The 25373-nt window shown below is 37.4% G+C and overlaps 1 protein-coding gene across 1 annotated transcript in view; it reads right to left on the bottom strand.

Annotated features, from left to right (window-relative positions):
* The window catches only part of RPS6KA2 (ribosomal protein S6 kinase A2), a 219511-nt gene extending 198304 nt beyond the window's left edge, over positions 1-21207 (bottom strand). Inside the window, exon 1 of the mRNA XM_082755701.1 lies at positions 21197-21207. The gene's annotated coding sequence lies outside the window, so the exon portion shown is untranslated. The remainder of the gene's footprint in view (positions 1-21196) is intronic.
* Between the last annotated feature and the right edge of the window lie 4166 nt (positions 21208-25373).

Here is a 25373-nt window from a genome sequence, read left to right as displayed (position 1 = left end):
TTAGCTAAGGAGGGCTGGATCACCACCTCTTGGAGAGAAGCTTGAAGGGTTATCGGAAACACAGCTGGCCAGCTACTTGTCAACATCTCAGAAGAAGAGCAAGTATCATCCTCTCTCGAGTCCTAGAAAAAGTATCTCCAAGAAAAACACAAGCTGCTGCCCTGAGTTAAATTCTCAGGGATATGCTCTAAGCTTCCTAATTTCTGACCATCCTCTGACTGTATATAACAAACAAAACTGCCACAGCATTTGAGACAACGCACCTGTCCCCATGGAAATGCACCCCACAGACCTTCCCCCTGGGCCAGGGGAGCACTGAGCTTCTAGTCCAAGAGCAAAAAAAAGTGCACAGAATCAAACAAGATGCAAGCAATTTTGCTTTTCTGCTTACTCAGATAGCTAAGAAATATCTAAAATTAATTAATTAAAAAGTATAAGAGCAAGGAGATACTAATTGGGATGGTAATAAGGGAATGTTAGGGAGGATCATGTGTATCAGAACTAGAAGCAATAGGATAAAATTAGCAGGGACTATTTAGGTTGCATACCAGAACAAGCTTTTGGACAATAAGAAAAATCTTTGACAATTATATTAATAGCATGGACATGGAAATGTTTATATCAAACTATACCTTCTTGAATCATTTAGAAAAATTCTGCTTTATAAAGATACAAACTACTGAAATAAGAGTCATTTTTCATTTCCAGTCATTGTGCATTGTGTTTTTTTTCAGGGCAGGACAGCACTTACCGTTGATAGAAATCCATTAAGTAACCATAGCCATTTCCTGAACCTCCTACCATACACTGTTTCCAAAATAATACCTTAAGGGAGTCTAAGCCTGCATCTCAATGCAATATTCATGGATTGCAGTATTTGTTCATCCTTTCCCTGTATTTGTTATTGCACTATCTCTGGTATTCAGGGAGTGGAAAATTCAGAATAAGTAAATAAACAAATAAAAGATGCTGGGGAAATCATCCATATTTTTATATATTGGTTTTAAACTTTTTTTTTTTTTTTGTAAAACCTAGAAAACTATTTTATACTTAACATCATGAACACACTCATTAAGTTACAGTTCAAACCAAGTGACAGTTGAACTTTTCCCTTGCAAAGCATTTTTCCTATGCTGCCTTGGAGTCTGAAGTATATAACACAGGGAAGTAAATGAAACACCAGTTACGTGTCAAGAAAAGAAAAAAGATACTTGATGACAAAAAGCCACCAGAGCAAGGGCACTGAAACAGAAGCAGTCCTCCCTGACATCTGGATGCCTATTCCAATGACAGCAGCAGCAAAGAGCCATTTTTTAACAAAGACCCTTGAGGAAACTAAGAATATCATGCAACCACCTGAAGCACTTCCCTAAGCTCACATTTTGCATGACATCTTCCACTTTTCACTGAATTCCACTGAAACATGGATTATTCACTGTGTAAAGCAGCAGTTGGCAGAAAAGAAGGAACAGGAGGGCCAGGGGAAAGAAAGAATCAGGTCTGTGGCAATGTAAGGATCATGAAACTCCCTTTTTAAAAATCCTCAAACAGGCTCACTTTTTCTTCATGGAAAGAGGAAAATTATCTACATGGAAAGGAAAAAAAAAAAAAAAAGAAAAAAAAAAAAAAAGGAAGAGAAAAAGAGAAAGAAAAAACTGAATGCAGTGACCTAGAACTTTTTTGCAGCTAACTGGTCTTGTTAATACCAAATAGCATTGTCTCAGCTGTGGATTAATAACAGAGGCAAATAAGCATTTCGCTTTATTAGAAAAAGGAAAGGAACCAGCCCAGTTCAGTTTTACAGACAGGATAGCAATTATCATTAGATATCATTCACTACAAACTTGTATCAGACAGATTGGTACACTTGCCCTTGTTTCAAGAAATCAGAAATAACATGGTACCTCAGACTAATTGTCAGTGATGTCAAAGAGGACAAATTACTGACATAACTATTTGGCTCCCTGCGAAAGCTGAGGAAGTGATCCCACACTCAATCCCATATATACATTACTTTCCTTTTTGCCTTCAAATTTTCTACAGGCTAAGTACAACTGAGTTTATTGAGGGTGAGCAAAAAGGAAGAAAGGCTGGGGAAAGTACTGTGATCTATGAAAAAAGTTCTGATAAATAACAGGCATGCTCAGTTAGTTATGATAAAGTTTCTGTTAGCTGTTGACAAACGTTGAAACACAGTATAAAGCTCGGTGAAGCAACAGCATTGTTCTCTCATTACATGGCCAATTCAGAGTGGAAGTTGCTTTCTGATGTAAATTGTGCTAACAGATGGCTCGTTTCAAGAGCCTAGTGATAAAATTGTATGTCTGTCCTAACTCTGGTGCAACTTGAAATGAGTAAGGGTGGTTAATTCCTTCTTAGAAAATTACTAAGAACTATAATTTAGAACTGAGACATTTTTATTTCAAATTAGTTTATATACAATGTATGAATTCCCCTAAACTTTAGTCATCGACTTTTACTTGCTTTTGCATAAATAAATTAATGGATAAAAGACTAAGTCACACCTAGACAAAAAGAAAACGTTTTTTAAATGGGTAAAGTCTTCCCAGCTGCTTTTTTCTTTTGCTTAGCCTCAGGGGACATGTCTGAAAGAGTGCACCAGCCAGGGCAGATGGCAGCCAACACATTCCTTGAGTCATACATCCTTGTTCATACCAGGTCATGAGGAGTGCCTCAAGGCAGTGACTGCAAACTACCAGCAAGTCCTATAAAACATGCCCAGAAGGAACCACTCATTCATTTCATATAAATTAACCTGCACAAAGGAATAGGAATGACTGCCTTATTCTTTTGTTCTGTGCAGTCAACAGGGACCACATAAAGCCAGCTGAGCTTGGGGGCACACTGAGCAGTCCCACTATACTCAGCAAATCAGCTGCTGTCAAGGTTTGGCACTGATGCTCTTGGGGCCTATAGAGAGCAGGCTGTAGAATAAACTCCCAGGCTCAGCAATCAACACAATATTGACATGAGATGCTGAAGTCTGGAGGTCACAGGCAGGGGTGAATTGCTCAGGGCACCTCATCAATAGTGAAGTAGGGAGGTGATCTAAAATGCTGCATGGCACAACAGAATATCATTTATTTTCTTCATTTGTCAGACACTGGACGCTTACCATGTACCTTCCATGTACCTTCCTTTGTTGCTCTAAATCATGAAATTTGTCTCTGCAGACTACAAGGACACAATGCTGTGAAAATGCTCACATTTGAATTTTGTAGCAATAAAGGCCTTGTTAACTACCACTGCGTAGTATTTTAAATGAATGTGAAATATTTACAAGGGAATGTTGATCCATCCTACCTAGACTTCAAAGGGCATCATCTCCTGAGAGATGGATTAACTGTCCATATCTAAAAAGCTCCACATGCAAAGAGGCAAACAGCACAAAGGTCTTTGCAGAAGGAGAAACACAGTATGTCCAAAAAAGAGATCAGCTGATAGCTACTGCTACTTGGAATAACAGTTTATTCCTTATACACACCATGAAAGCAAGAGGTCCAGCCCATCAGCATCTAAGGAGCATGAATGGATCAACAGAAGACCAGAACAAACGGCAGAAGTAGAGAAGTGCCATATCTCTCTATCAGAAGGCAGTGAAGTAGAAAAATACAACAGTTTTGGACAAAATAGAGGTACAGCTTAATATTTTTGACTGGTGATTGAAGACAAGGTAAAAATAGACTGATTTCACATAGTCTGTTATTAAGCTTTATGCTTTTATATTTATACATACTGTAAGGATGGAAGTTATTTTGCTATAGAGACAACAAAACCTACTGAAAACATGGCAACTGTGACAATGTCAGAGCTACCATCCATTAACTTCACTCAACAGACAATGGCCTTGAACACAGCAGATCGCAGACTCGCCTTGATGAACATCATCTCATAGGAAGTGAATCTGCACAAGAAGCAGACTAAAGTTTATTGAAAAACAATTACAGTTGTTTTGGAAACAAAGGCTCTTTCCCATTCTTGCAATTGTAAAAACTAAAGCAGATACTTGACTTGCTGAAAATTTGGAAATTAACTAATTGGCAATTAGCAAAAATCCCTGTGGAACCTACTTTTTCTGAGGGCCAGAAGTACAAGGAAGGGAGTGGAATAAAAGCAAAAAAAGTATATATATATACTTATATATATATATAATATATATAAGTGTATATATATATATACACACACGTACATATATTATATATACATTATATATATAATATTATATGTATACATATATATATACTTTATATATATATATAGTATATATAAAGTGTGTATATATATATATATATATATATATATATATATATATAAATTAGATGTGTTTAGCAAGCTGTTACTGTAATTCTTTTCCTCCCTGGTGTAAGCAACATTCTAAAAAGATTCAAACTTCAATGGTTAATTTATGGTCTTGCATTTTAATGTTAAAATATTTTGTTGTTCATCGTGCTTGTCCCTCTGCCGTATCACCTTCATTTTAACTCAAAAATATGCCCATATTCTCTATGGCCTAATAGAAATTGAGCTAATAATTCAGTGCTACATTGAAGAATATTTCCTCCCCAAATGTTTCAATATGCACTGTGTGTCACGAGAAAGAAAAAAAAAAAAAAAAAAAAAAAAAAAGGTAATGGATTGCCACACAATTCAAAATGAAGGTAATTTTAGGCAACAGGACAGCAAGTAAACAACAAAATAGAAGGTAGAGTGATTTGAAATGCAACAGGCAGAATACAGTCATCTATTGAAATAAAAGTCAGAGGAAAATTTATGTAGACAAGCATGTAATTACCTAGACTGAGAGTTGGCCAGGATACCAAGTCATTGTAGCTTTACTTCTGCAGAAACAAATGGGTTGGATGCTAAGCTAATATTTGTCTGCAAAAAAACTAGTGGATTCAGCAGCAATTAAGTGGGTCACTGATTAAGTGCAGAATGGGGAAAGAATCAAGACCAGCACAAGGATTTCCAGCATTTACTTTTTTTTTTTTTCTTCTCTAAATGTATTCTGCCTGATGAGGCTTAGAAATACTCTGTGCAAACTGACAGCAGTACAGGGAAGAAGAAAAAAAAAAAAAAAAAAAAAAAAAAAAAAAAGGAAAGAAAAAAGGAACGGTATTACACCACTGAGAACTTGTAAAGTGTTTACAGTTTTGAGATTGGTTGTAGATGAGTAAGATGGGGAAAGGTTTCCAGGGAAAAGCTCTCTTAAGTTTCCACATAAACCAAAGTAAATATTTCGTGCATGATTCTGTTCTCCTTCCTGCAAGTCAGGAGCAACTCCACCAAAGACAACCTAGTAAAACATGTGCTAGAAAGTTCACTGTTAACTGAGATTCATAATCATAACCAATCACCTATAGAAAGGTGATTACCTACAATCAGTTTACATTTTACATCACTTAAATGATGCATGATAACTGGTCTTTCAGAGAAGTGTTGAAAAACACCCAATCCATTGTTTCAGTCATTACCAACCATTTTTTTCTGGCAATAACTTTAACCGGATGCAGTCAGTTGCTACTGGTATTACCTGTCACAAGGAATATGCCATCAGCCTCTAGAGAGTGCAGCCTGGATAGCTGTGCAAAGATCATATACTCAGAGTCAGGACTTTCAGTGGCAGGTACAATAGGTGCCAAAAACTTGACTACATATTGGCAGAACTGTGGAAAATTTGACAGGGAAGAATGAGTGAAGTACAAAAATGTTCCCTTTCCTTCTTTGACCTGTAAACCCTGGTGTTTTCTCTTTTGTCTAGCTTTCCTACCTAGGCAATGGTTCAAATACTATGCTCTGATTTCCACGGGGGGGGGGGGGGGGGGGGGGGGGTGAGGGGAAACAAAAAAAAAAGTTTCTATAGAGTAACTCTGAACAGTACAGAACAGGCAGTAGATTTACTACTTCAGGGATGTTCCTCCTACAGCTGTACCGAAAGGCATCATTATGGAGATGTAAACAGACTAAAGCACGATGATGTCCACTTATGTGACAAAACACTGATGACAACAATTCACTGAATAGAGCAGAGAATAGAGTGCTGGCTACATGGGACTGCACCTCTACTTCAGCTACGGGATAACCTATAACTTACTCAGGGCAAAGGTGGCAGTGTTGTTGCCTGGTTTACCTTTCTGCTTTTCATTAGGATCCAAAATGATGAGCATCTCAAACCACTGGAGATCAGATTTGGTAGAATGTTTTCTCATGATTCAAGTTTTGTCAAAAAACATCCATTAGTTGCCTCCTAATATTTCTCAGAAATGTCTTACATTTGACAAGCTTTTGCTGCAGCCACAACAGGAACCCTGTTTGAAGCCTTCCTAGTCTGTCCTGTGATACCACGTATTAAAGCTCCCTAGTGAATGTATAGATCTAAAGGTTGATCAGGAGTCTTGGAGAGATCTCCTACATTTTTAGTAATTGATACTGACATTGAAAACAAGGGATTTATCGACCTTGTAACATAATATTGCTCAGACCAAATGTCAGTAGTCTGACAACACTCACTTCGATCCCTGCTTTCCTCTAGTAATTCATGGCAGTCTGTTGTGTATTACATGGCTACTGAGCACTGTGCTGACATTCTCCCTGAATGGTATGGAATAACATCTACATTTGTTATTATTATTATTTTTTTGAGTAGTAAGAGTCAACCCCAGGCCAATCACTATGTATATAAACTGGGATAACTTTACCCCACACACAGCCATTTAAATTTATTTGTACTGAAAGTCATCTATCTTTATTGCACATTCATTCACTGTAGCAAGGTCCTGCCATTTCTGCATATGTAGCCCTTCTCTATAACTATGCCAAAGAGACACAGTACTGCTGAAGTCATTGTTTCCCTCATCTCTCCTTGTCTTGATAATTACCAGGTCCCATGCTTTTTAAATAACTTCCCTACACTGAGAAAGATTACCACTGAATACTCTTTCCTCATCTTCCAAACAGATCCTCTCACTTGGGAAGAAACATCATATGGGTCTCCCCAGATTTCAGGATACAACAAACAATTCCTAAATCCTAAAAACAGTCTATGAATTTTTCTCTTATCCATACACTAACACAAACAGGATTCTTCCACTGCAGGACTTCCACCAAGCACACGCTTTTAAACTGTTACCTCTCTCAAGGGACAGCTTCTAGTCATGCAGTGTCTGAAGCATTAAGAGTGATTTGCAAGATTTTCAGATCATTTATCCCTGAAGCAATAATTGCATTAGTTTAATGTCTTAAAATTGCGCTACTAAAGGGAAAAAAAAAAAAAAAAAAAAAAAAAACTGCATAAAATGAACAAATGGAGCTCAGAATCAGTGTTCCATGTAATTTCTCGGTTGTTCCCAGAATCTTGTCTCATCAGAGGTTTTTTCTCCATTTAACCATCAACTGACCACAAATTGAATTGTATTAGCATTAAATTCCAGTGTGGAAAGGAAAGTTGTTATCCATACAGTTGGAATTTATCCCTGCCTGAAATGTGGATATTCTTACCTGCTTGTACTACATCATGCCAAGGAGTCCTAACCACAGATCAAAATTTCACTGTGCTCTCTGCTGTAGAACCAGCCAGTGCAGCATGCTTCACTGATTGAAACTGGGCCAAGAGCAGCTCATCCCACTTTCAGCGTGAGGCTCTTCCCAAACTTCAGAGTGCCTAGACATGAGCATTTGAACTCACAGCAACACCAACACTGCACATGCCAGACTGGTAGAACTGAAAAACAACAGTGTGCACAGGGGAGTGGAAGCAGAGAGGTGAGCCCTCCAACAGTATAACCACTGCCTCTGTGGAAGTAAACATTCATGGTCAAAACAGTTACTTATTTCCCTTGGACAACTCAGCAATGTTACAGTAACATTTGCAATTTACCTAGCATGAACTATAGGAAATGCTGCAGATACCAATGTCGTCATACCCTTTACTGAGTGCAAAACTGGGACATCTGAAGTGGCTGCAGTAATTAGCACACAGGACACTCACTAGGTAGCTTTTCTAGACAAAAACTAAATGGAAATCTGACTGCCCCTTCTATAATTGGATTCTTGATAAACCAGGTTTCTGAATCTGGCTATGAACAGTTCTAATAATAGTAAAAGAAAGAACTACTTAACTGCATATTTTATGTGAATAAGCTGAACCTTAACTTTGCTGGATCATACCAGCATTTAGCCATAGATAAGAGGAAAGCTTTCATGTAATTTTGCTGCTTCAGTTTGTCTCTGAGGGAGAAATTCCTGGAACACAAGTACCAGCAGCATCAAAGGGAATTTGAAGTAGTTTCACCAGACAAGAAAGTACTACTGGAGTACACTGTGTTACTACAGCCATTGCAAAATATGCACATTCGCCACATGGTGGACACAGATGCAGTGGGAAAATACCAAAATAAAAGTTAAATGGGCTAACAATAATGTGACTGGGGCAGTAACAACAGAATACATAGTAAGACAGGGAATATGCTTTTTTTTTTTTTTTTCTCCAGTTAGCTTCCTCCTATGTGTGTACTAAAGCTGTATTGTGACCACCTGAGCAGTTAGCAGTTTGGATAGACAAAATCATTTTTTTTTCTCCCCATATTATGGTGCCACTAATTAAGTGTGCTTTCTATAAATTGATATGCAAACAATATTGCACTGCCATAGGCTTCTGTTTGCGAGCAAGATGGACTGTTTGCTTCTGTGCTGAACAATCTCCTTCACACCTAATGCCCAGACAAACTCTTACCAACTATTTGCTTTGCAAAAATGAGATTATTTTGCCCTCAAGATAGCTGGAGGGCAAAATTAAAGCCCTCAGTCATAATCGGGTTTTAAGTACTCAAAATCAACCCACATGCAGCTTTATCTACCTGAAGGCATCTTCTCTGCAGCTAACAGCAGCTCACTGTACAGGTGTCTGGACTGTCAGGAGCAGCAGTTAAGGATCAGTACCTCTGGCAGATGCTTTCAAAAGCTGCTGAATTCCTCAGTGGGCATGAGCTGGTCCAGCATTTCATGAGACTGCTGCAAGATGCTGCTGCTCACACCTGGGATCCCACTGCCAGCACCACTGTGGGTGAACTGCAAGTCACACACACTGGTACACTCTGAATAAAATAAGTTCTACCATGGGCAAGGCTCAGGCCTAACAGAGAGGCACATAAAAATGGGAAAAAAATACTTTATTTTCCAGTAAAAAGATAGCTGTGTGTTCAGTTTTACCATTTTCATCTCAGGCAGTGAGGCAGGGGGAGTGTTGGTGGGTCAATGAGTTGGTGACAGCAGTTTACTGATTTCCAGAACAGGCCTTCTGCTGAAATAACTGTGTCCCGGCACTGACTTCAATGGGTGCTGGAGCATAAGAATGCTCTGAACTTGACCAGCCACCAAAATGGAGATGTCTATCCCTTTAAATCCCTTGCAGAGAAATTGGATACTGGGCATCAAGAAGGTGCAGAAATCAGTCACCTTAATGTGGTATTAAACTTCTTAAATCACCGGTAATGTTACCAGGATAAGTGAAGAACTGGTTATTTGTTTTTTTTTTTAATGACATACGAGCACTACGGTATGAACATGCACCATGATGCAACCATTTAAACTAATATTCAACTACATAGCACAAAAAAAGCCTTTCCAGTACACCATCAAAGAAATAGATGTTTACCTTTCAGTACTGAACAGTAGAATAGTAGAATGCTTGAGGAATTCATTTTACAAAATACTTCAGATGTGCTCAGCTGTCACCAACATATGAAGATTAATTCTTCCCTCACCTGCACTGTTATTTATCCCAGGCAGTGTAGCTTACTGAGCTATTAAAGCAGTCTCAAAGTAGTGAGAGAATTATTTTCAGAAATATGCTGCTCTGAACATACATGTGTAATGTTTTCTGAATAGCAGGAAGTCTTATTAAATGGCCCATTTGGTCCTGCCTGCCCTTAATACATGCAAGTCTTTGAAAAGCATTATTTTATCTAATCATTACAGAAAGGTAATGAGCAAAAGTTCCAAATAGCTCTCACTGAAATCAATCTGCTGATACACCTACATAACACTTGAGAGTGGCTTACAAGAAATATATACTGTAATATGCAAAGAATATTGATGTTACTTGTGGGAAAAAAACTGCTTGCACATCCAGGAAGTATTACCATTATACATGTATTTCCACAGAGCTTGTTCATTCATAGTTATTCCTATCTTTTGAAACAAATCTTGCCTTGCTGGTTTGCCCATACCAAGCAAAATGGGTGTGCACAGACATGCATGCCATTATCACTGCTCTACTAGTTCATGCAAGCTCTCCTTTAGAGCAACATACTTCCAGTCTGTATCAGACCTTGAAGAATTGACTCTGAAAATAGCATGGATATTCACAACCAGTTTTACTAAACATTTCTGTTGCCTGTGAAAGTACTATAGAAAAACAAACAAATGAACAGAGGGAACAAAAAAAAAAAAAAAAAAAAAGTCTGCAATCTCATTTTTCTTTAGAAAGAAGGGAATCATGAATCAGATTAAAAAGAAATTATATATGAGATTTCTAGGAATAAACTATTATGATTAAAATTTCCATGGGCCCCAAATGTCCTCTGTTTTTCTGATGAGCAGGGTGATCCACATATAGTTAAAAACATTGTTACTGAGGAAGTTTAAACAAAGTACAAATAATCTAAGCACCAGACCCTACTTCTCTTCAGTCTAGTTAATACCGAGACAGATTTCTACAAGATATGGGACAGTTAAACATAGGTTGTTGTGTTCAATAAAGAACTAATATTTTAAGATAAAAAGTAGATTTAGGTGATTTCAGATCCTTTCCTTCCCTTAAATTATTTCTTTGCATTTATCAAAAATAGCAACACAGCAATAAATTCTGGCTGTACTGAAAATTTTAGCTTGTGGTATCAATATTTTTATAACATTCTTTAACTTTTCAATTTCTTTATTTCGCCTTGCTCTCATATAGCTATAGCCTGTCCTCTTTGTAAAGCAGCATCCTTTCTTCCCCTCTTCTGACAGATTTGCATGTTACTTGTAGTCTATGCATCTCATGGTGGCAGAGCTGGTACCTCTGTGGTGGCGTAGATATCCTAAGTTCCAGGCGCTTTTAGATTTGTCATGTGGATTTCACAAAGAAAATCTCAATTTAGGCCCACAGTACTACAGAGTACTACTGTTTGATGTGAATTTTCCATGTCTTCTTTTAAATTAACTTTTGCAATAGTCAGAAAACAGTTACTGTCACATACTAGAAAATACAGGACATAAATTTTATATGGATAAAGTGAAAATCAAAGATAAGAATCTTAAAAATGGATTCAAGTTAACAATTGTTAATTGAAAGTTCAAAACATAAAAAATTACTTTTCACCTTGAAGACTTGGATATCTTGTGATAACCACAGTTATTCTGTAGATTAGATTAGACAGCATAGAAAGTACAGTTAGAAAGGCTTCCACAAACAGAATTAAATGAAAAAGGAAATAATAGCTTTCTGATGTTATTTTGGTACCAGTGAGAAAAAGCAAACAAAAGACTAGATAAGAAGCTAGGAGAAAAACAAGTGACAAAAAGTCTATAGTGACATAGATTGAAAAGCCAAAATGAGTTCAAAAGAGATCAGAGGACACATTTTGACATAAAGCTTCTGGAAACTGAAAATAAGAGAGAACTTTCCCTCTTTTATAAGAACTTTGTCTTAAGGCAACTAAACAGCTAATAGATTTATTTTTTTTTTAAAGCAGTATTGGAGGTCTTGTTAAGCATGCAAGCATAATATAAAGTGATAAATAAAGAATAACAAAAAAGCAAAGTTCAAGACAAGGCTATGTTGTCTTACACAGATCAAGTCTAAAAGATAGACATGTCTTCATGATCAAGACCTTCTGACAGTCACACTGATTTAAAAGGTTCAAAGCATACAAAATGACAAAAATGATTAAACACCAAAAGGGAAAGTGGTTAGAGAGCATTTGTTAAACAAGTGAAAAATAGTCCCTTAGTCACCTCTTATGCTTTTGAAGAGATTACAGAACATACAAGCGACACCAACGCAGTTGAAGACTCAGAACACGATTTTCAAATGATCATAGCATTGTCAGCCTCAACATCTAGCAAAAAAAAAAAAGTGTTATCCTCAGTATAAGGGAAAAATCAAGAGCAATTTCCTTCTGCAACCTGTCAAGAAGCAAGTAGGTTTCCAGAGCAGAAAACACCAAACAGATTTTAAATCATCATTATCAAGTGAGTGCTTTCATTTTATAGACCTAAGGTGAAACGATAAGTACCTTTCATGAAAAATATTACATTTTCAAAAATCTTTTGATAGCAGTCATGCTGTCAGAAAGTCCAGTGGTTTGTAATGGTAACTGGAGTAAGACAAGAATGTGCAATATTCCTGTTATCGTTATTACAAAATTATCTATAGAAAGCAACTAAGAAGTTTTGTGGACAAAAGATGCAATACACTTGGATGATTTTCATTTCACTCCCCAGGTGGAAGATATGAACCAGTTATTAGTAGACACAGCAAAACATTTTGGTCACTTTATTGGCAGGGAAGACAAAAAATGTGGCTTGTAATTATTCCCAACCAATCCCAGAGCAGACAGAGGAACATTAATAAATATTGATCATTTAACTTTCTTAGGAAATGGAATAGATGATGACTAAGCCACCCTTGAATTCATGCAATGAAAACCAAGTCAGGAAATGGCTTTTGTAAACTTGTAAAAGTTGGGGGGAGAGAGAAACAAGGGGGTATGTTAAAAAAATTAATAGATCAAAATTGGCATTAAATAGAAATTTTTCCTTGTGCTGTTAAGTCTCTTCTTGCTTGGAGCAGAATCAGAGCTCCATAACATTTGACAAAAGAGAGTAACTCATTTCAAAATCCTCATGGGAAACACTTGGAATCCACTAGACAGAAATACAGCATCGGGTATCATAGGCTGAGCACACAAGCATAAAACATTAAAGCCTAACAAGAGCAAGTGGCAGATGTGTTTAGTACATGTTTTGAGAATGCCACTGATATGATTCCGCTATCAAGTGATAGATAACCTGAAGACTGAGTGAGTGCAAAAAGGAGAGCTAGGAAAGTAACACAACTAGAGCCGGATCTCTGGTTAATTGCCATAAAGAGAATGGGACCATGACACCAGAGAAACTGGTTCCCTGACTGGCCCAAAAGGTGCTGGAGTAGAAACAACTCCCATCTGAAACAGCAAAACATCTCTAGGGAGGATGCAGACATACAAGGCACCAGGGAGCTCAGAGTTGGAATACAATAACAAAATCAGCTAGCTCACCGCTGAATACCAATCTAGCCATGGTAGTGGGTCTAGGCTTCACTTCAGCGTTTCCAATTACTGAGCATCAGATAGAGCAGTTAAGCAGAACAAGGCTTCTTTGGTGATGTCTGACTCTGAATGCCAAAAAGAAGAACAACCCAAAAGGAATAAAAATGGGCTGTCAGAGAAAGAATGATCTACTGCTTTCTGTTATATTGAGAGGGCTGCTCCAGTCAAGGCTGGCACAGTATCACAGTCTTGCATAGATGAGAGAAACAGTGTATTTTACAATGATTCACTGGCACCAGCACAAGGGAGTTTTCATTAAAAAACAGAGTCTCTGAAGCAGTCAAAATTTGCAGTTAAGGACAGCAACCATTCTGATTTGCAGAATCAATAAGCAGCATGTCATGTCAGAAATATAACTTGGACCCGGTATGCTCATTGCCTCCTAAAAATTATGGACCAAAACTACTTGCAGACAACCAAAACAGGTTATTGGACAGATCAGCTTTATATACAGATCTGATAATTTAGAAAAAGTTTTGCAACACTGAAGTGAGCCTTCACACAAATAGGGATATATAACCTTGTAAATGCTAAAACCAGCAACTAGTGCAGGCTCACTTACCTTCTTGTTTTTTAAGACATGACACAGATTTGTCAGTTGTATGCGATCAGTATGCCTTTACAGGAGACTAAAAGATTTTCCATTCTGCTCAAAATTCTGTAGGGAGTTAACACAATTTGTAGTTCAGATTGTTACTTGGCGTGCTTGGACACAAGTTCTCCGTTCATTTTGAGGAACAGATCTAGTCAAGAGTTTGGACAGCACAAGGTTCCCCACCACATCTCACCAACATTCCTCACAGTCCAGCCCTGGCATGCAGAGAACATCTGGCAGGGGACAGCCCCTGTTGCAGATGTCTGGGACCTGTCTGTCCTGAGTGCCAGCAGGCACGCAACCACCATGCACTGTGCAAGGAGGAAGCTTGTCATATCCTATGAACAGCAGATAGGCTGCAACTTTTCCTTGAGTTCTGTTTTCCCAAAGAAACTGCTGTGAAGTATGCAGAATCTATCATAATCAAGTGCTAAGGCTTTTCAATACTCCCAATGACAGGAAAAAGAAATATGTGTAAACAATTGGAGCAACCAAGACACACATACAGGCCAATGCAAATATCATGCTTCCCCTCATCTACTTCTCCTATTAGCAACAGGAGTGACTTTTGTTATGAATTATCATGAAGCACAATATAAACAAACTAATGATTTCAGGAGTCAGTAATTTACTGGAAAATGATTTTTTTCCTGAAGTTCCTAAAATTTCTTGTGCAGTTATCCTTAGAGCTACATGAGAGGAAATTTCTTTTATTACCAAAAATTGTAAGGATGTATTTTATCATAATTTTCATCCAGAGAAACCCCAAACCACCCAACAATTCTTATGAAAATCCAGACAAGCTTTCTATAAAACAATCCACAATCTCGGAGTCATAGCCTCACTGGGGATTTAAGATACTATAATTCAAATCCCAGCTCAGGCTAAGTTGTAGAAAGAATATGAGTGGATACCCCATAACCTAGGTGAGTGAGTGCACTAATTACCAGGCTCTTTGATATTCTCAGGTGAACTGCTCTCAATTATTCTACTGGAGTAACCTCATCTTGTATAACTAATTACATATCCACAAGGCTAACAAGGCTGTTCCTCTAAGCCCACTGGTTATGGGACTCACCTTAAGTTGTGAAAGATCCAGATTCAATTAGTATTTTAATTACTTACATAAAACAGAACTATTTTCACAAGAGAGACTGAAATTGTAACACCCAAAAAAATGCCTCAAGGTTATGACATCCATAATAGAACATGGGTGGCAATTTCAAGCTTTCAACCTGAACTACATTTATAGGACTTAAATGTGTGACTGTGTGCGTGCTCTGCTAAGGTAGGCAATTCCATCTGGATGCCAGAAACATCCTGGGTTGAGAAGTGATAACTCTTGATGTAGAGCAGCTGGCCTAGACATAGCTATTAAGTATGATAATATGCATACACACACACACACACACAGAGGTATATAGATATGAACAATAACACTCCTATTCCATGCTAGAAAATAAAGAGTAAGAAAGATTATTTTCAAAGGAAACAGCAGAACTATCCTAATGGAGAGCCTAATAATTCTTACAGGCAACACAGGCCTTGTCTGCAGTCGATATTTTGCCATTTCCAATACCTTTTATATGACTCCAATAGTCTCAGAGAGAAATGTAACAGAATTGCTTCTCTCAGAAGCACACAACCTTAGGAGTTTTCTTCTGTGCTTTCTCCCTCTTCCCCCTTTTTAAACTGGTAGTCACATACTCTAATGATTGAAAGTATAAATAACTAAATATGCTCAACAATAAAAACAACGCATTTCTTCACAGTATGAAAACTTAGAATTAGGAGGCAATACTAAAATTTTGTCAGTTATTAAGAGCTTGCTGCTACTTAACTTTTTCCGACACCCCTCAATAATGCAATGACTATTACAGATTTTAAAAGTATGTTAATTACCTGTAAATAACTAATACATTTTTAAAGGAACATTCAAAACAAACAAACAAACAAACTCCTTTACAGTCTACACTTTTAAAATGTAAGATGTTGCAGAAAAGTTTATGATTGTATATCAAATTGATAGAATGGTTATTTGATTAATATATTGCTGTAGAATCAGTCTAGCATTGGACATGATTCCAATTTGATTTGAATGTACTGAGTACTCAGCACTAAATCAGGGCTTGGATTACATAGAAGACCATTCTTCCTAGAGAATTTTGGAATAAAAGTCTGGAACTTTTCTTCAGAATCTTGGTTTCTCACTTAGGGAACAGCAATGTAAACAAACTTAGTAAATAAGTATATACACATACATATACCTATTAAGCATAATAATTAAATGAATAAATGAACACAGTATATGGTACACTCAGCCTATAAAAGTCTGTTAAACTATGTGGTTATACACAACTTTTATATATATTTATATGTAAATGCACAACCCATGCATGTTCACACACGCAGTGTTGTTCAAGCTAATTTTTCAAGCTACAACCAGCTTATGCCTTACAGAAAAATTAATTGAGCAAAATTTTAGCCATGAAATTTTTAGAATACAAAACAGTTTCAATTTGCTCTTAATATTTTTGAAATTTTGCCCTAGGAAAATAACAACCAAATATTTTGTTTCAAGAAGTTTGTACTTCAACATAATGATATTCTTCTGAAGCATATTTAATTTTTAATGTTTTATATGAAGACTTGTGATGGTTTGGGGCTTTTGGGGACAAATGCAATCAAAGCTTTGGAACCGCTCCAGAGGACAGGAGTTGCATTTGGCAACCACTTCAGTAACATCTCAAAGGGGAATTACTCTGGACAGCTTGAGCTCCACAGAACTGATCAAATCATCACAACATTTCAACCCAAAGCTTCTTAAAAATTTGCCACTCAATGGCATGTGTATCTACCTCTGTTCCTAAGGAATCTATAAATGGAAGTGGCATTGGTACTCATGACTCACATACGTTGGCTGTGCTGTGTGGGCAATTCAGCACAGCATGTTCTCACTCCAGGACTGATCTACCTGGCTGGGACCTGTTTTCACTTTCATTTGTCTTCTCAATAAATTTAATATTTGCATCCTGCCTCTTAACTAAATGAGGTCATAAAAGAAAGTAACATGGATCTGATTTTGACAGATTGTCAACATCTTATCTTTATTGAAGCTCTGTAGACATAATAATGTTTCCCTGACTCCAAAGTCCATGAAGTTTTATGAAATATCTGGTGTGGTCATGTCTTTGCTGGATCCAATAGACATAACATCAATTCAAAAAATGCTTTTCTAATCCTTTCAACAGCTCAAAGCTTTGCCCATTCTTCCAATGTTTTTCTAATATTATTTTAATAAATAAAAGTTATGTATCACACAATGTGTTGTATTTATTTTTTTTTTAATTTAGTATTTTTTCTTTGCTTCACCATCCATTTTGTCATTACACATCTAACAAGCAACTTCAAGTTTTTCTGTCCTGCATTACCTGTCCTTTACTCAGTGACAGGTTATCCTGGACAAGACAGACTCATATTACAAATTCTTCAGAAGGAAAAATATCTGTTTTGAATTGAACTTTTCTAACTTGCTTTTACTATTATTTGTCTGAGTACCTCATTCTACAGTTGGAGCTATAAGTGCCCATATTTATCCCAGAATAAGAAAAAACACATTACTTGGGTTTCTGCCGTAGTGAAACTGTGGTAAGCAGTTGTCAGATTTGTGTCACATTCCTCCTTCCTTCCAGAGTCCTCCAAGCAGTCACAGGGTAATTCACATTTCTGGCACTACCCCTCTGTCATCTTCAAACAAATCAGTTCTCCTCAAGTACAAAGAACCGCTCTGCAGCTACTGGGTGCTTACTCCAGCAGAGCTCTGAAGCACCACAAGGCAAAGGCCTTCACCTGAGCATCATCAGACCCTTAGCAAATGACTTTGGGGGAAGTTCAGGGAGGGGGAATGAGCTGTAAAGAACTGTGCAAGAACAACCCTCAAATAGAGTCTGCCAATGAAAACATCCACTCCCTGGAATGCCAACAAAGACAAGTGGGTGAGTAAGAAAGGAGGGTTTGAGGCCAGCTTTAGAACAAAATGAGCAGACACTACTCATCCTGGAGAGCTTGGATTGAGGTAGGTGATGAATGGTACTACTGTACTGGGTCCATTTCTTTTGGCTAAAGAATTTTGACATGCTTAAAAAAGCAACATAATCTAGTCAAAATTCACTAAATGAATAAAGATCAATTGATAAGACAACACAAAAATACAAGCAATAAATCTGCATTCTCTGTAGGATAGGAAAAGTCTAACAGGAATAGTGAAATGAACAAAAACCCACAGTGTGCTGTAGAAAATTGGTAAGATGTTGTACCAAAACATGAGACAAAAGTATCTCCCATGCAGAAAGGATTTTGGCTAAGCACAGTTCCTGGCCTGGAGCCTCTTCTGGTAATGATTTTCTATCCTCCCTTTTCTGAGCAGAAGAGATCCAGGAGTTCACAGAGATAGCTATAGTGCTAATTAAGAAAACAGATGTGTGAGTCTTCCCCACCTTCCATACTACTCCATTCCACTTTTGCCATAGAGAGGAAAGAGGAAGAGAAAATCTCAGTCATTGAATGAGCTGGAACACAGCAAACCTGAAATGATGTAAAACCTACCACCATTCCAACCCTGTAAAATCATTATCCAGATACCTGCAAAAAACAAGGTGTTAACACAGTCAAATTCCACTAGGAACACAGATAATGACAAAGAAAGGAAGAAAGAAAAAAAAAAAAAAAAGAAATGGTAACAAGAAAAATCACTTTTCAGCAGTCACAGGAAATTGAAAAAGAGAGGGGCTGTGGTTTAATTGAGAAGATAGAGCTCTCAGGCACAGGGGTCTCTGGAGAAATCTGAGACATCCTATTGAATGAAGCTCCAACTGTTCCATGAAAGTATTCATTTCCAACTTTAAAGATTGAGCCCCGTCTTCAATCTCAAGGGAGCAAAGCTGGTAAAAGTGAAGTTCACTGTGAACAAAATAGAGCACCAAATCTAGATGGCTGCTTGCTCTGCCTGCATCTATTGAGCCATGAGGCATGCTGGAAGAAGGCTTTGGTTGTCAAAGTGGGAGACAGATAAGCTGGCTATATGCAGGCTAAGTGGTGTACTCAGAACACACTAAGTGGGAAGGTCTGCTAAAGTCAGTGACCCTGCTGCTTACCCCAGCCTTTCTGGCTATCCAGCAACATCTTTGTAACAACAGCTGTTAAATGATGCTCTCTCATATTCCTCTCTGCTTTCTCTTCAAATCCACAGAAAGGCCACATGAAGTAATAAACATTTGTGGCAAAAAGAAAGAACAACCATTAAATAGTACCTTCTGCTTTTAATAGAGGAAAAACAGGCCCTGGATAGGAACCAGAGCTTCAATCGGTTTGAAACTCCTTTCCCTTTCAATCAATGATTTGCAGACAAGGTCTGATACATGCTGACAGCAAAAAATTGCCTTTGCTCTCACACTCTGTCTTCCAGGCACAATCTCTCTCACATCCTTTGTCATATTGAAGTCTTTTTTACGAAGAGGTTGAACAGGAGCAGATAAGGTGAGGGGAAAAGGAAAGGAAGGCAAGAAATATCTTTTAAACCTAGACTAAACTGTGATAAAAACTTCCATCTACAGTACAACAATATTTGCCTCAAGAAAGCAGTTTATTCAGCTGCTCAGGAAAGAGGCTCAAATTCTTTCTGATAAAAGGTTTTCCTAATTATGCCAGTGAGTCAGAAGCAATGCATTCCATCCAGCCACCGAATGTTTAAAAAGACTCCGTTATTGAGGGTATGTACTACTTCTTAGCATTTCTCCACAACTAACAATCAAAAATAAATACCTAGAAGGAAGCCTCCTCCAGCTCCACAGGTAAGTCTCAGGAAAAATAGGCTGTTCCTTTTGACAGGACTCCAGCCTACTTCTCAGCAAGCCCAAGTTCAGCTTGCTGCTCTGCCACAGCCTCCCTTGGAAACCATCACAAAGTCACTTGGGTATGCTACATGGACTAATTTCAATAGCTTACACTGTTCTTCCTGCAGACCCCAGTGAAACAAACCACTGCAAGTCTTTGTAAAGCACAAGAAAGATTTGCCATTCTAATGACTCATCTACAAAGGTTTGGCTGTGGCATCACTGCAAATAGCCTCTATTTCTGCAACAAGAACTGAAGAATTTGTTCTTGAGCTCTGCTGTACAAAACCCCTTGCCAGTAACACCTCCAGCCATATCTAGAAGGATTCTGGGACACAGGACAACTCTAAGATACCTCACATTCAGAAGCTCACCTTTTCCCTTTCTTGGGAAAAGTGTAAGACAAGATAACAGAACAAACAGCATCTGCTCAGACCCCTTAACATGCTTTTCTCACTACTTAACAGACCAGGAAAGTCCATGGTTTCAATGTAGCTGTGAGGACTAGTTCAGCTTTTGCACATATTACAACGCTTAAACTCATCCAGCAGAATCAATAGACTTTTTTACCTCTGCTTTTCAAACCTGAAAGAGCATAAAAAGCATCATGTCTGATGTGATCTGAGACAAAAAAAATATCTAGTAGATATTGCAAACAGCACAGTATAATGATAAAATCAATGTGTGTCCCATCTTCATGTTAAAAGGTCAGCACAGTGTACAACACCCGTCTCTCAGACTCATATTGTAAAGACATGCTATTGTAGAGAGCCTGAAACTGTCTCCTCTGCTGCATATTACATAAGGCGACACGTATGATTCATGAGTCATCATTGCCATATCCCCATATTGTCAAATGTATATTTTTTTTCTTAAATACAATTCCTATATTAGTCTAGATCTTTTCCCAGACAAAACGTACGCAGAGAACTGCTGGAAGAAAAATGTTGAATGAAATATGATCTATAATAAAGAACATCAACAACCAGTTCTGCTGCTGTTATAGGCAGGGCTACAGCACTGTTTAGTATTAAGAATTATTCCTTTATGCAATCTTGTTTTCAGCCACTTTTACCTCTAGCAGAGACTGGCAAGTGAAGTTTCCCTCTACATGGTTACACTTCTGCTGCAGAATTTTTGTAGGTACATTTATAAATTAAAACAGTTTATCTCATTTATGAAAAATTCTCCAAAACACTTTCATTTTCATATCTATGGTATAGTTTCCTCATCTTCAAGCTGCAAAACAGCCCCACTTATCTCAAAACAATATTTTTGCTACAGCACCCTTGGATTCTATTAATGCACAGCATATGAAAGCACATGAAGGAACTTACCAACACAGCCTTCAGAGCAGGTAACAATAATATGTAGTAAGTTCAATCCTTCAACCTTATGTTGAAAGAAAATGAAAGCAAACCATCAACATGCAGCAGTTAACTGAATTAACGAGGCACTAGTGGAAAAAAAAAATGTTTGTGACTGCATATGTAGATGCAGTATCAGGCCACCTCATCAGAACTATTCAGAGTCACAAGCCAGCCATTTTACTCCCAAGCCTTTTGAATGCTTTGACAACTCAAAACATTAAAATGACTTCCTCCCAATGTCTTTTTTTTTTTATTATTATTATTTTTTATTAATTAACTTCACAATTTGAAAACACGTGCAGAATATCTTCAGTCTTCTGGAAAGATTTTGCTGGGAACATGCCATTTTGATGACAACTTTCCCTACAGCTACTTTTGTAAAGCCAATTCTTCTGGAACACATAGAAGGCTGAGTCTTACAAGGACTGTGGGAGGAGCCAGGTTCTAGGTCCTTGCTCTTCATCATGCGGCAGTCTCCATCCAAGTGTTTTTCATGAATATTTGGAAGTGTTTCTGCTTCATTTCATTCTCAGCCAAAACAAAAATGTTAAAGCCTTCCTGCATGCTTGTGCAAAATATTTTCACACTAGTGAGACCACACTGCAAAACCCTTTATGCCTGCAGTCCCAGAGGGCTGCCAGACGCCCTAACAGATAAAGCTACAGCAAGCATAGGCTCTATTTACACAATGTAAACTACATATACTTAGGGCAGATCTACCCAATGCTTCAGCAGCATTCTCACTAACTCTTTCAGTGTTGCTTTATCCCTTTATCATTTAATTAAATCACCTATAATAGAATTTGTAGATGAAGCTGAACAAAAATTACTATAAAATGCCAAAAGATACTGAAAGCATATTTTACAAATCAGGAGTGTGGAAATTAAAGTCTACAAACTCTGCCTCACGACAACAAAGTTGTGTGGAGAAACATGCTACAAATGGCTTTTGGCTCAGAAAGCCTCATTCTTTCTGATGTGTACAGCAATAGGGCTGCTGAGTCGGTGTCAATAGAACATACAGAACATATATAGAACAATATATAGAATATATACATATACAATATAGAACAACAGAACATATGGATATCCTTCCACGCCACTCTTACACAGTAGGGTTATCGGCCAAACAGTAATCTGACCAAAACAAAACAAAACAAAAAAACAACAACAACAAAAAAAACACCTTTGAGAAGGTTCAAAAAGAAAGCTATTCAGGATGAAAACCCTGGTCTGCCTTCTTTTTCTGAACTCTTCTCAATAACCACAGAACTATCCCTTCTCCCTGGCATAACGGATTTGCTTACCCATAAAAAGCTGACATTATCCAAATGTACTGGTTCTAACTGAGGTAGGGTACCCAAATTCTGGCTGTCTCTATGGTTGGGCAGCTGAAATAACACTAAGACATTGTATGAGCTTCCCTAATCATAGCTGCTGCTTGTTTTATGGAAACCAACCTCAAGATGAAGTCAATTAACTGGTTAAATTTCTCACACATTTAAAAGAAACAAAACATACTATGTTGAAAGATGATCCAAAGCAAGTATTTTTATTGTGAATCTTTAACTGAGAATCCTCTGAAGTGATATATAGAACAGCAGTTACCTCTTTGAGATACTAATTAAAGTTCCAAGATCTTAAAATCCAGAAAAAAAAAAAAAAGCACTATTATTTGTTTTGACCAGATACACTGATCTCTCAAAAGGTTGAGATGATGCTTGCCTAATTCAATAAGGATGCTGCATAGCTTAATTATGGCTTTTGAAGCTCTTTGTGTCTTCAGAGAAATCAAAGAATAATTATCATTGGGATTAATACCAATATACATAGAGTCATAGAATCTAAAGAATAGAACAAAAAGCAGAACACAAGACAAAACCACGACACTTAAAATACAGGTTCTATTACAACTCAGGTTCAGTTTAAAAGAAAATATAAATCCATGTAACAAATATGAGATCTGCAGGAGTCTGTTTTTTATGGCTTTTACTAGGAAGACTGAAATAAATTAAAATTCAGGAACCAATTTCATCCTGAGTGCAAGTCTACCAACCTCAGCTGGGCTTCACTAGGGACAGATTTGACTCAGAACTATAACTGAAGCATTAAAGAGTTGAGATTGTTCAGGAATTCAAAAGAAACTTGAAAGTATTCCCAGATTACCATGCTAGACCTTCTGAGGAATAGGAGAAGCACCATGGGTTTCATTCTGTTCTCTCTGAAATAACTTCTAGTCTACGTTAAGTTTCACTGATATAAACACCACTATTTCTTCTTTCTCCTTACATAAGCAAGATCAGAATTAGGCTCCAAGTTTCTTGCCATCTGGTCAGAGACCACCCCCAATCAGTATGCTATTGCTCCTTGAAAAAATTGTAACAAATGCAGTGAAAGGCTGCTGGTGTGCTAATGTGTGAACTGAAACAGACTGCAATGAAAAAACTAAGCCGAAACAAAAGGTAACTAATGAGGCATTGTTATCCACATCCCACACATCTTTGCTTCAACAAGTATTTGCATACTGTAGACGGTCATTGACTCAAGACTTAGAAAACCTTAATCTCCTTCAGCTACCCAAGCTGAGAAACAGTTAGCTATTTTTTCCCCCGATATAAGATGCATTGAGTTACAATTCAGGTTGTACAATCACAATGAAATCATAGTCAGAACGTGGTAAAAAGTCTTCTCCCAAGTGCACAGGATATACTTATTTCAATACTTTAAATTTATTCATTTACAATACAGTAGATTAGTAAATTCTGATTCCATAATCAGAAAAACATAAAATTATAAATTCATGTATTTTCTCATATATAGATTTTCAACATGACAACCACGCAGATTGAGACAATCCAACTGAACTCCTCCAAGACATGATAGGAGATGCAAGATTTATTTTTTTTTTTTTAATCTTTAAGAGACAGATGCATTTCTTTTCTTCGTAGAGGAAAAAAATAAAAATAAAAAGCACTATTTCAAGCACTTTTTCAGAAAAGCACTTCAGCCAGCTACCTAACTCATACTCATGTCCATCATGACTGACTTGTACACTCCTAAGCACTCTCTTTGAGGAAGACTAGCTACAACTCATTTTGTCTCCTTTATACCAGGATATATTGCAATATATTGCAATACATTGCAAATATATTTATTCAGTCTTGTCAGATAACTGCTTTATCAGCCCTTAGAAGAGCATAGATAGAAGGACTCAAGCTCTCAGACAAAAATAAGATTTCACGAGTAGCAGAGATAGCACAAGTTTGCTTTCTTGTCTCATCTTTTCCAGATCTCACTACACCATAGTTACTTCCTTCCATATCCTTCTAGAGTACATTTAGTTCCCTCATTTCTAGTGTCCAACTCCATAAACATCTTCCCCATTTTCTCTTTCTACTTTTTGGCCATGCAAGCACTACTATGTGCTGTAGCTCATTTGGTACAAGCAAGCAGAACAAAAAAGGAATACAGAAGTATGGATGGAAACAGAATTAACCCTTTCAGGGACAAATACATTAGGGTGCAGCTTCACAATGGGACTAAGCCAAGACATATGTTCTAACTTTAAAGGTCAGACTGAAACATCTGAGAACTGTCCTTCTGGAAATCAGAAACATGTCATTGAAACACAGCTTCCATGAGAAGACTTCTCATTCTTTATTCCACATTGTGATGAAATATATCTTAATAAATAAGCAACAATATCCACAATGACAAGGTTTCTCTTAACAGACCTAACCAACTCACAGTTGGTTTTAATGTCCTCATCACCCCAAATTTGGCCAGCCACAGCACATAAATCTACTCGCAGGGTCCTTCCACTGCATACAGTTTGATCTGCAGAGCATGTAGAACTGCACGTATTAGAACAGACCCACACTGTCCACCACACTCAACAATGCCCACAAAAGACTAGCTATAGTTGAAGTTCAACCTCAAGAGATGCTACTAACTGTTGTATAACTATAAATGGATACCAAACGTTTCAGATTATGTTATTTATATTTTTGATTTCTTCCTAAAAGCCTAGAAATTTACTCTTGCAATTTTTTTCAGGCTTATGAAAGGTATTTCACTACGCAGTACCCTGACATAATTCTGACATCAGGAAAAACAAAACAACACAATATGAACTATAATATAT

Source organism: Aythya marila, assembly GCF_965140915.1.
Source record: "Aythya marila genome assembly, chromosome: 3".
NCBI classification, from domain to species: Eukaryota; Metazoa; Chordata; class Aves; order Anseriformes; family Anatidae; genus Aythya; species Aythya marila.
Note: the sequence above shows the minus strand (reverse complement) of the source record. Positions and strands in the feature narration are given on the sequence as shown.